Source organism: Carassius auratus, chromosome 4 (genome assembly GCF_003368295.1).
Source record: "Carassius auratus strain Wakin chromosome 4, ASM336829v1, whole genome shotgun sequence".
NCBI classification, from domain to species: domain Eukaryota; kingdom Metazoa; phylum Chordata; class Actinopteri; order Cypriniformes; family Cyprinidae; genus Carassius; species Carassius auratus.
Window position 1 is genome coordinate 6,218,189 of NC_039246.1, and position 13,606 is coordinate 6,231,794.

Here is a 13,606-nt window from a genome sequence, read left to right on the forward strand (position 1 = left end):
ATATAAATAAAAGATGTAAAATGAAAATTTAATCTTTAAATAATGAAAAAATATAGTTTGAACTAAATAGTATCAACATTGAACTGACTCAAGATTTTATCTCATATCAAAATTGATGAATTTCATATCCCCACACCTTTTCCCCAGATCAGTGGACGAGAGAGTAGACCTACAATGCGCCAGATATAACAAATGTTGCCAGATGTATTATATACTGAATATAATGCTTTAAATAATTATATATGTGTAATTACTTTATTAGCAAGAACTTGGAATGATAATTCCTAGTAATAAATGATTTAGTAAATATTATAAAACTGGATAGCACATCCTCTCAGAATAGTATAATACAGGTGCATCTCAATAAATTAGAATGTTGTGGAAAAGTTAATTTATTTCAGTAATTCAACTCAAATTGTCAAACTTGTGTATTAAATAAATTAAATGCACACAGCCTGAAGTAGTTTAAGTCTTTGGTTCTTTTTATTTGAACAAGATAATTAACAAATACCCACCAATTCACAACAAATCTCAACAAATTAGAATACGGTGACATGCCAATCAGCTAATCAACTTCAAAACACCTGCAAATGTTTCCTGAGCCTTCAAAATGGTCTCTCAGTTTGGTTCACAAGGCTACACAATCATGGGGAAGACTGCTGATCTGACAGTTGTCCAGAAGACAAGCATTGACACCCTTCACAAGGAGGGTAAGCCACAAACATTCATTGCCAAAGAAGCTGGCTGTTCACAGAGTGCTGTATCCAAGCATATTAAAAAAAAGTTGAGTGGAAGGAAAAAGTTTATAGCGCTTTTTACAATAAATATCGTTACAAAGCAACTTTACAGAAAATTATTTTTCTACAATATTTAGTAGTAGCTTGTAAGTAGTGACTGCCAGTTTGTGCACATATGACAGGATTTTTAGAAAAATTTATACAAGACGTAGTCAGCCAGACGATGAACATTATTAATAAATAATTATTATTATATGATGCAGTCACACTTGTAGCAATATTTGTTAGTTCTGTTGCTGATTCAGGGTTAGCATCATCTGAGGTCCTCTGAGGGGTCAGCATCAAAAAAATCCTGTGGCAAAACATAGAAACAAATAGAGAGATCATTAGCATAGCTGCTGATCCAACAAAGTAAAATTAATTAGTTTAACCCAAGCTAAAGAATAAGAATGCGCATTTGATCAAATGCAACTACACTCACAATTTAAGATACATTACTCGAATCCTTGGCGAAAGAGATGCGTTTTTAATCTAGATTTAAACAGAGAGAGAGCGTGTCTGAACCCCCGAACATTATCAGAAAGGCTATTCCAGAGTTTGGGAGCCAAATGTGAAAAAGCTCTACCTCCTTTAGAGGACTGGCTATCCTAGGAACTACCAAAAGTCCAGCGTTTTGTGACCTTAGGGAGCGTGATGGATTGTAACGTGGTAGAAGGCTAGTTAGGTATCCAGGAGCTAAACCGTTTAGGGCCTTATAGGTAAGTAAATGATAACCGATACTCAACTTAATAGGTAGCCAGTACAGAGACTGTAAAATCTGGGTAATATGATCATATTTTCTTGACTCTGTAAGGACTCTAGCTGCTGCATTTTGGACTACCTGTAGCTTGTTTATTGAAGAAGCAGGACAACCACCTAGAAGTGCATTACAATAGTCCAGTCTAGAGGTCATAAATGCATGAACTAGCTTTTCTGTTTCAGAAAAAGATAACATGTTTCGTAGCTTGGCAATGTTTCTAAGATGGAAGAATGCAGTTTTTGTAACATGGGAAATATGATTTTCAAATGACAAGTTGCTGTCTAATTTAACACCCAAATATGACTGTAGAGGAAGTAACAGTACATGCGTCTAGTTGCAGATTGTAATCTTCAAGATTCTGTGTAGTGTTTTTTGGTCCAATAATTAATATCTGTCTTATCCAAATTAAATTGGAGAAAATTCTTTGTCATCAGATCTTTTACATTTTAACACTCTCTGTTAGCATAGATAATTAAGAAGTTGAATCTGGTCTTGTTGAGATATACAGTATTGTTCAAAATAATAGCAGTACAATGTGACTAACCAGAATAATCAAGGTTTTTAGTATATTTTTTATTGCTACGTGGCAAACAAGTTACCAGTAGGTTCAGTAGATTGTCAGAAAACAAACAAGACCCAGCATTCATGATATGCACGCTCTTTAGGCTGTGCAATTGGGCAATTAGTTGAAAGGGGTGTGTTCAAAAAAATAGCAGTGTCTACCTTTGACTGTACAAACTCAGAACTATTTTGTACAAACATTTTTTTTTTCTGGGATTTAGCAATCCTGTGAATCACTAAACTAATATTTAGTTGTATGACCACAGTTTTTTAAAACTGCTTGACATCTGTGTGGCATGGAGTCAACCAACTTGTGGCACCTCTCAGCTGTTATTCCACTCCATGATTCTTTAACAACATTCCACAATTCATTCACATTTCTTGGTTTTGCTTCAGAAACAGCATTTTTGATATCACCCCACAAGTTCTCAATTGGATTAAGGTCTGGAGATTGGGCTGGCCACTCCATAACATTAATTTTGTTGGTTTGGAACCAAGACTTTGCCTGTTTACTAGTGTGTTTTGGGTCATTGTCTTGTTGAAACAACCATTTCAAGGGCATGTCCTCTTCAGCATAGGGCAACATGACCTCTTCAAGTATTTTAACATATGCAAACTGATCCATGATCCCTGGTATGCGATAAATAGGCCCAACACCATAGTAGGAGAAACATGCCCATATCATGATGCTTGCACCTCCATGCTTCACTGTCTTCACTGTGTACTGTGGCTTGAATTCAGAGTTTGGGGGTCGTCTCACAAACTGCCTGTGGCCCTTGGACCCAAAAAGAACAATTTTACTCTCATCAGTCCACAAAATGTTCCTCCATTTCTCTTTAGGCCAGTTGATGTGTTCTTTGGCAAATTGTAACCTCTTCTGCACATGCCTTTTTTTTAACAGAGGGACTTTACGGGGGATTCTTGAAAATAGATTAGCTTCACACAGACATCTTCTAACTGTCACAGTACTTACAGGTAACTCCAGACTGTCTTTGATCATCCTGGAGGTGATCATTGGCTGAGCCTTTGCCATTCTGGTTATTCTTCTATCCATTTTGATGGTTGTCTTCCGTTTTCTTCCACGTCTCTCTGGTTTTGCTCTCCATTTTAAGGCATTGGAGATCATTTTAGCTGAACAGCCTATCCTTTTTTGCACCTCTTTATAGGTTTTCCCCTCTCTAATCAACTTTTTAATCAAAGTACGCTGTTCTTCTGAACAATGTCTTGAACGACCCATTTTCCTCAGCTTTCAAATGCATGTTCAACAAGTGTTGGCTTCATCCTTAAATAGGGGCCACCTGATTCACACCTGTTTCTTCACAAAATTGATGACCTCAGTGATTGAATGCCACACTGCTATTTTTTTTAACACACCCCTTTCAACTAATTCAACTAATTGCCCAATTGCACAGCCTTAAGAGCGTGCATATCATGAATGCTGGGTCTCATTTGTTTTCTGAGAATCTACTGAACCTACTGGTAACTTGTTTGCCACGTAGCAATAAAAAAATATACGAAAAACCTTGATTATTCTGGTTAGTCACATTGTACTTCTATTATTTTGAACAATACTGTATAGCTGAGTATCATCAGCATAACAGTGGAAGCTAATTCCATATTTTCTAATAATATTACCAAGGGGCAACATGTATATTAAAAATAGATGGGGACCTAGGACGGAGCCTTATGGCACTCCATATTTTACTGGTGATAAATGAGATGACTCCCCATTTAAATAAACAAAATGGTAGCGATCGGACAGTTAGGACCTAAACCATCTTAGTACCTGCCCTTGAATACCTGTATAGTTTTGTAATCGATCTACGAGTATGTCATGATCTATTGTGTCGAATGCAGCACTAAGATCAATTAAAACTAGAAATGAGATGCAGCCTTGATCCGAGGCAAGAAACAGGTCATTTGTAATTTTAGCAAGTGCAGTTTCTGTGCTATGGTGGGGCCTGAAACCTGACTGAAATTCTTCATACAGATCATTTTTGTGCAGGAAGGTGCTCAATTGAGCAGACACAATGTTTTCTAAAATTTTAGACATAAATGGAAGATTTGAAATAGGCCTATGATTTGCCAGTTCACTAGGATCTAGTTTTGGTTTCTGCTAAAGGTAACAACTCTTTCATATTGTCAGTCATTTCGTCTAGTTCATGTGTATTTTTGGGTACACATAGCAGTTGAGATAGATTTGGCAGGTTATTTGTGAATCTGTCTTCACTTGTCTGAGAAGCTATGACTGTTCTCAGATTATATGACCATCAACTGAGGTATGTTGGTATCCTGGTGATACCTACTAGGCCTCCACTCTTTTTATCTGTAGCGTTTAGCCACTCTGTACTTTGATCCGCTGAAACCTGATTGAAGCATTGATCACTGCGTTTTACCAAAGTTGCCTCAGAAAGGTACACAGTACCCCATCAGGCATAGTTGATATGATCGTACCTGAAGAAGGAGGGCAGCATACGTTTGAAAGCATACAGATGGAGATTCCACAATCCATCACGTTGCGCCCTTGAGAAACAGAGTAGGATGCTGAACATAGTCATATAGTCTCACCAGAATGCAGCATGCGGGTCATCAACTGCAAGTGATGCAGAAAACTCTTTCATAGGCTGCTGGAATCAGTCTTTGGTCAGTTTGTCGACCATTTGTGTGATGTGATCAGCATCTATGTACTGGCAGAGATCTGCGAGTTCAACTCTCAGTGTAACATCAACCTCATCCAGATATGTGTAAAGCTTTGGGAGTCGTAGTTGCCAAAGAGCCTGCTGGGTAAGTTTGTGGGTCCTCGTAGCACGTGCATACCCCTTTCCTGCCATGACATGCTGAGCAACATTTGCTCCCATAAGATCACACTTGACCCATAGCTCCCTCAGGCCAGAATCAACCATGTGTTGTCCTATCACACCCAATGTCCAAGAAGTCTTTGGTTTTTGAGATGAAAAAGGCCATTTCTGTAGCTTGTGCTTTCTGTGCTGCAGACATTGTTCAGATGACTGTGTGAAACAGTCTGCTGCTAATACACCACTGATTGGTGGCTCTGTGATTCCTCTCTTTGGTGCAGGTATGATATCAGTCATTGCCTTTGGGATGTTAAGGGTGTCTGACCTGGAGTAAAGATCAACTCCTTCAAGGAGAGCACCTTCAGGTGGACCACTTTGGCAGGCAGCCACTTGAGTAGCATGGAATGTCCCTTTTCCATCCAAAGTGTATTTGTTGATGTCAACATTGACCGCTGAGAAATGAACAAAGCGACCCTTTACCAGATTTTGTGCAACAACGGCACCCTCATTACCCATGGTCTCCAAGGTCGTCTTAGCCAGTTCAGTGTCAAGTATTATTACCTCACAGAAACTCATAACATGACCTGCATGGTGAAACATGTTCACCAAATCCTTCGAACATTTAGCTTGATGAAGGGTACAGGCAAGTCCAATGTGCTTCTGCAATGCCACATGGACCATGTTCAGGAACATATCTTGATCCTTATGTTTGAATGTAGGAATAACTCTATGAATATTGGAGGTGTCGCCTTTCAACATTGTTGATACTGGAATATGCCAGTGTTTGGATGGAACCAAGACAGTATTTGCCCTCAAGACAATCAGCTATTTGTTCCTTGAAGGAGTTCCTTCGGCTTTGAAATCTAGATGGTATATCTAATCGAGCCTCATTAGCTAGTGTAGAGTACCGGTCCCACACATGTACAAGATCCAGAATATCTGCTTGATTTGCTGAAGAACTTTGTTAAAGTTCTTGGCAGATCCACTCTAATGGCATGTCTGTGCTTGGAAGTGACTCCATGCGTTTGGTCCTACGTTCAAACCTGGTCTTGCAAGTCATGTGATAACTTCCTTCTGCAGCTATAAGATCATCTACACAAGCTAGTCGCACTCTTAAGAATGAATCACACTTTGCTGCTTGTAGGATTCTGCTGCTGAATTTCATTTCTTGTATTAGATGTAGTTTTTCTTTCTGATCTTGTTGGCAAAAGATACACTGCTTCCAATCTATTAGAGGTATTTTGCTCCGTAGAGTAACATTTAGCAGAGTTGGGGTGGATGCAGATGAACTTGGTTTGCTATCTTTTTTCAATTCAGCCTTTAATTTTGTCATGGTTCTGCCTTCATGTCCTGACTTTTCTCTAGTCTTGAGGCAGGATCATGACAGACCCGTGTTTTGTGTACAAGCACATGGCCTTGTCTTTGGGCCATGTGCTTGTGTTGTCTCGTTCCCTTGCCCCGCCCCCCTTGTTATCCTAGTCTTGTCGTGATTGCCTTATCTGTGCCACCTGTTGTTTCTTAATTAGTTCCCCTATTTAGATCCCCTAGTGTGCTCTGTCTTTTGTCGGTTCATTGTCTCCTTATATGTGTTTCTACTTGTCAGCCTTGTGAGAGAGTGTATCCTTGTCACCCCTTTGAGAAGTCTTTGTATATCCGTGAATGTTTATTTGTAGTTAGTGTTCTAGTGTTTTGAGTCTTTGTTTATCTTGTCAGCCCAGTCCTGTTTAGTTATTTAGTCTTTTACCCTAGTCGTTGTTTTCCCCCTCGTGGGTTTTGTTTTCCCCTTTTGTGTAAATAAATCCTGTGTTTGGTACTTCCTGTCTGCATGGGGGAAGTCGTGGTGGGGGAAGTCGTGGCCTAATTGTTAGAGGGTTCGGACTCCCAATTGAAGGGTTGTGAGTTCTAGTCTCGGGCCGGACGGAATTGTGGGTGGTGGTAGTGCATGAACAGCTCTCTCTCCACCTTCAATACCACGACTTAGGTGCCCTTGAGCAAGGCATTGAACCCCCAACTGCTCCCCGGGCGCCACAGCATAAATGGCTGCCCACTGCTCCGGGTGTGTGCTCACAGTGTGTGTGTGTGTGTGTTCACTGCTCTGTGTGTGTGCATTTCGGATGGGTTAAATGCAGAGCACAAATTCTGAGTATGGGTCACCATACTTGGCTGAATGTCACTTCACTTTCACTTTCATTTGAGTTCATCCCAACCCCTCCACATGACAAATTTCCTTTCTAAATCACGTTTATTCGACGGTCCTTATGCCATAAGAATTGCTGAGGCAAGTCTCCTTGAAGTATCTCTGTAAGTCTATTGGTTGCATCTCGGAAAATGTCATGGTGTAATTTCATCCGGAGCTGTCTTATAGTGTCAGCTGACTGGAGGCCATCCTTACTAACTGTCATGAGATTTTTCTTATTGTCTTCCTGGCATATGATGCATAACTGTGGCTCAGATGACATTAAGCTTTATTGGGTATGGTCTATTTCTTCAGCCATGGTTTTTTTCACCAATTGACTAAATCAGACCTACAAGAAAGAGTTGGTTCCCAACCTGTAATTTTTCCTTTTTTATTCAAAATATTCACAAATGTGTTCACTATGGCATGAAATATCTGATAATACGATTGTCAAATATATGCAAGTGTAAGTGTTTTGTTGTTTAAACACCTTCTGTCACTTCTGCCATGCTGGGTGTCCACTAGTGGTCTCACTTCCCCATAGGCACCTCACCGTAGGCACTACAATTCCCACTAGCCTTGTCATTTCATCACAGTAATTGAACTCCTGTTTATTGCACTCAGTTGTCTTCACTTGTTAGTCATTATCCTCCCTATATTAACCAGTCCTTTTCTGTTTGTTGGATGGAGTCCTTACTTTCCACAACCTTGTTTCCTCGTGTTCCTAGTTTCTAGTTCCTGTTCCTGATTGTTTATTTGTTTGTTTCTGTTTTGGATTGATGTTTGATTACAACCCCGTCTTGTTTTTTGACTCTGATTTGGATTACCCAATAAATCTCACACTGCACTTGGATCTCTCGTCTCCTGTGTTCCCGAACGTGCCAGAAGGACTCCATCATGCCAAGATCCAGCGGTGTGGGATTTCATATACTTTCCCCAGCCACCATAGAGGAGCAGATGGGGAGACTTCAAAACCTAACCACTCTCCGTCAAAAGGGGAGTGAGGTGGGGTGCTTGGCGCAAATGTCCTGGACAATGGCAGTAGGGATGGGGTATAAAGATGAGACCCTGAAGGACCTTTTCAATGACTGCCTAGGATGACCCTTTGCCTGGGTGGGAGATGAAGGGGCTGGAGATTTTGGGGGTTCACCAGTTACCTACAGCGTCGATCTCGGTGGGATGATTCAGTCACACCTGTCTTTCTCGGTGGGATGGCCGACTCTAGACCGGGGTCTACAGACAGTAGACCAAGATGGCAGCCGGCCCAGCACCACAGCACAAGGTGGCCGCCAGCCCAACGCCACTACCCAAGATGGCCACCGGCCCAGTGCCACAGCCCAAGATGGCCACCAGTCCAGCACCACTGCCCAGAATGGCCGCCGGTCCAGAGTCATGGCACAAGATGGCCGCTTGTCCAATGCCTCTACACGGGATGACAGCCACAATTGACCCTCCAGAGTTGAGTCAGGTTCATGATTGACCCTCTAGAGTCGAGTCAGGTTCCCGTTGACCTTCCAGAGTCAAGTCAGGTTACCGTTGACCCTCCAGAGTCGAGTCAGGTTCCCATTGACCCTCCAGAGTCGAGTCAGGTTCCCGTTGACCCTCCAGAGTCGAGTCAGGTTCCCGTTGACCCTCCAGAGTCGAGTCAGGTTCCCGTTGACCCTCCAGAGTCGAGTCAGGTTCCCGTTGACCCTCCAGAGTCAGGTCAAGTCACAGTCGACACTCATGAGTTAAGCACTACCACAGTTAGACCTCAGGAGTCAAGTCAAGTCACTGGTTTTCTTCATGGGCAAATTCAAGTCACCATTGATCTTCATGTGCAAAGGCAAGTCACCAGTGATCTTCATGGACAAAGTCAAGTCACCAATGATATTCATGGGCAAAGTCAAGTCACCGACTATCTTCATGAGCAAATGCAAGTCACCATTGATCTTCATGAGCAGAGTCAGGTCACCAATGATCTTCATGAGCAGAGTCAGGTCACCAATGATCCTCATGAGCAGTGTTAAGTCACCATTGATCTTCCTGAATCCAGTCTAAACTCTGCGGAAACACCAGAGCTTCTCCACGTCTCTGCTGAACTACCAAAGCCTTTCCACGTCTCTGCTGAACTGCCAGAGCCTCTCCACGTCTCAGCCGAACTCTCTGATCGCTCGACTGTTCCTGTCGTGGCCACGGAGGCCACCCTTAAATTGTTCATGTTCTCTGTTTCAGACTTGCCTATCCTGACTTGCTCTCAGGTATCATCGATCCACACGGATGTGGTGGTCCTCTGCGCCGCCCTGGTGGGCTTCTGTTTCGACCGCACTGATGTGGTGGTCTTCTGCGCCGCCCTGGTGGGCTTCTGTCTCAATCGCACGGTTGTGGTGGTCTTCTGCACCACCCTGGTGGGCTTCTGTTTAGACCGCAGAGATGTGGTGGTCTTCTGCGCCACCCTGGTGGGTTTCTGACTCAACCGCATGGCTCCAATTCCACCTTGCTCCACCCTGGATTCCTGCCCTGTCGTTTCGGCCCTGGGCCACTGAACTTTCTGTTCTCCCCTGGACTTCTGTTTTGTTGTTGTTTTTGTTTTTTTGGCACTTCCTGTCTCTGTTACCCTCTATTATCTGGCCCTCCCCCCCTCCCCCTGGTCCTCTGCTGGTCCACCTACCTCCTGGTCTCCTTGTTTTTGTTTTATGCACTTCTCGTCTCTGTTTCCCTATATTTCCTGGCCCTCCGTCCCTCCCCCTGGTCCCCCGCCGCTCTACCTCCCTCCTGGTCTCTGTATTCCTTGGTCTCTTCTTGGGTTCGGGTGGAGCATCTGGTAGCTGCTCTATGGAGGAGGGTGTAATGTCATGCTGTCTGGTCTCTGTTTCGCTGGGTGTCCACTAGTGGTCTCACTTCCCCATAGGCACCTCACCGTAGGCACTACAATTCCCAGTAGCCTTGTCCCTTCATCACAGTAATTGCACTCCTGTTAATTGCACTCAGGTGTCTACACTTGTTTGTCATTATCCTCCCTATATTAACCAGTCCTTTTCTGTTTGTCTGGATGGAGTCCTTACTTTCCATCACCTAGTTTCCTCATGTTCCTAGTTTCTAGTTCCTGTTCCTGTTTTGAATTGATGTTTGGTCATGCCCCCGGCTTGTTTTTGACTCTGATTTGGATTACCCAATAAATCTCACACTGCACTTGGATCTCTCGTCTCCTGTGTTCCCGAACGTGACACCTTCATAAAAATCGCATTAATTCTGATCTGATATGAATAAAACGACAGCTCTGAGCGCGCCTCTCTCTGACTCAGTGCCATCCAATGTACTAAAGCACATTTGAATTCACTTGATCACGTGATGCACTAACCGTTCTAATCACATATGCTCCAGGGACCAGCTTAGACTGATCACATGAGCGAAAGGGAAAAATTAATTTTAAAGTCTTTCCTCCAATCAATCAGTGTAAAAGCAAGTGTGTTAAGTTGACTGACTTTGATTATATCTAGTTAATCGTGCTAATAGGCTTTTTTTTAGTGATCAAAAATACTAAAATATTTACTGCAGTTATTTAAACTACTTAGATATATAGGGATGTTTATGAAAACATGTCACATTATGAAAATATACACTGGACATGACATTACCTGTTAGCTGTCTTATATTTCCCATCAGCCATTCTGAGTGTGAGAGTGGAGAGAGGCTTAGAAAGGGTAAGCTCGGGGGAGGGATGATATTGGGGAGGGCAAAGGTTAGGGAGTGCATTACAGCTCGGGGAAGTCGTGGCCTAATGGTTAGAGGGTTGGACTCCCAATCGAAGGGTTGTGAGTTCTAGTCTCGGGCCGGACGGAATTGTGGGTGGGGGTAGTGCATGAACAGCTCTCTCTCCACCTTCAATACCACGACTTAGGTGCCCTTGAGCAAGGCATTGAACCCCAAACTGCTCCCCGGGCGCCGCAGCATTAATGGCTGCCCACTGCTCCGGGTGTGTGCTCACAGTGTGTGTGTGTGTTCACTGCTCTGTGTGTGTGCATTTCGGATGGGTTAAATGCAGAGCACAAATTCTGAGTATGGTTCACCATACTTGGCTGAATGTCACTTCACATTTGACACATTTTACCTCAAAACAAAATACAAACTAAGTAAAAGTAGCCTGATAATATTAATAATAATAACTAGTTAATAATAGTTCAGTTAAAAACAACTATTTTTGCGATATCTAAGCAGTTTCTTCACATGACATCTCAAATCTGAATATGGCATTAAATTGTCCATGTAGGAAAACTTACAAAAGCACATTTATTTCATGTTTGTACCTTGTTTATTCAAAAAGATACAATGAAAAATAGATTTCAGCCTGGTGGTGGGCATTTTGAATGTCTTAATTTTGAGGCATTTTTGGACATTTTTGAGCTTCATATAAAGCAGATTTGGATTCAGCAGCCCTTAATACTCCTAAAAGTGTTATATAATACAAATAATCACAAAATGCCTGCAGCACTTTAAAAAAGCACATTTTCAGAAATTCTGCCTGGACTATTAAGCCACTCCTGAACCACAGACAACGTTAAGGGGTTCTTACCTGGGCTAAGAAGAAGTCCATAGTCTTCTTTTCAGATGAGAGCAAGTTTTGTATTTCATTTGGAAACCAAGGTCCTAGAGTCTGGAGGAAGGGCGGAGAAGCTCATAGCCCAAGTTGCTTTAAGTCCAGTGTTTAGTTTCCACAGTCTGTTATGATTTTTGGTGCAATGTCATCTGCTGGTGTTGGTCCATTGTGTTTTTTGAAAACCAAAGTCACTGCACCTGTTTTACCAATAATTTTTGAGCACTTCATGTTACCTTCTGCTGAGCAGCTTTTTGAAGATGCCGATTTCATTTTCCAGCATTTGGTTTGTCCAACTTTTTCTTCAACACTTTTTCCTTCCATTCAACTTTCTGTTAACAGGCTTGGATGCAGCACTCTGTGAACCATTATTCTAATTTGTTGAGATTTTTGTTAAATTTGAGCCAAAATCATCACAATTAAAACCTGTTAACTGTCACCCCGTCCCCCCTGTGGGACACCTACATTTACTTCACTATATTACAATTAAATCTAATCTAATCTTGACAAACTATATATTGTTGTAAAGGTCTAAGACTCCCAAATATATATTTTACCAATGTTTTTTGTAAAAAAATTATCTAGGAAAAGTAATCGATTAATTTATGACAAGAGTCCACCCTCAAAAATCTAAATTATAACTGGAGTTTTGACCTTTGTTTAAAAAAAAGAGATTTCTTTGTTGCCTTTTTCTCTATCACATTTTAGAAATCATCAGAAATTATATATCGACTGAAAACTTAAAATCTCAAAATTCATCCTTTAAAACCCATTTTAAAATCAGACATTGCATTACCATGAAAATGGTACATCAATATCATGTTACAAAATATTTTCATTCATGAATTATACAAATTTAAGTTTGGATTGTGCACTGCAAAGTCAATGTTCAAAAATGTGAGTGACAGTTAAGGGGTTAAAAGAACCAAAGACTTAAACTACTTCAGTCTGTATGAATTGAGTTTAATACATGAGTTTCACAATTTAATACATGAGTTTCACAAAACATACTAAACATACTAAATCCTGTATTTAAGCATTGTGCTTTTACATTTACATTTAGCAGACACTTTTATCCAAGTGAGCTACAAATTAGGAAAATGGAAGAAATCAAAATCAACAAAAGAGCAATGATATGCAAGTTCTGTAAGTCTCGTTTTCCTCAATGCAGTACATGTAGTAACTATCAACGTTTCATAATTATTATATTGCTGCCTTAAATTGGACTGGAAATTCAAAATCACACACAGAATGACTAGCCTCTAGACATTCTGTGTGTGATTTTGATAATCAAAACATGGACATTTATTATTAAGCAAGAGCATGGTCAAAATACAAAATTGAATGTATTTGGGTGAATACAGCATAAATTCATTCAACAAGCATTTTAGAAATAAATGACTTTTAAAAGTAGTATTTTAATTTGTGTATACAACTGTTCTCTGTTATCACTTTTTACAGAAAAAGCAATAATTCCTATACCAGTGTGTTGCCAAAATCTGATTCGATAAAGGGCTGCTTTTCGCAGAGGAACTGCAAACTTTAGACCACTGCCTCACATTTCACTTGTACCTGAAAGATTTCATAACTGGCTCCATAACCTGCCCATAAACCAACAGTACTAAGATCAGAGAACATATTTTAACAACAAATTAAATTAAATATTAGTTACTCAGTATTATAAAGAATAAAATCAATTGATGTTATGCAAGGCAAAAAGCTTTTCCATCATGTGAAACAACCACTGCAGACACTGCTGACTGACCCGTGTTCGAATCTACCTTATGGCAAACATTTTTTTTTTTTTTTTTTTATAAAAATGTGAAAATAAGGTTAAGGTATGTTTAGGGCTTTTGTCCCAATTAGGTGGCATCCATTTAATTATCTGAATTAAATCAATATATTTAACTGAAATAAATCAACAAGTTTTTCACAGATATGCCACAGAAGAACCATTCTCAGTTC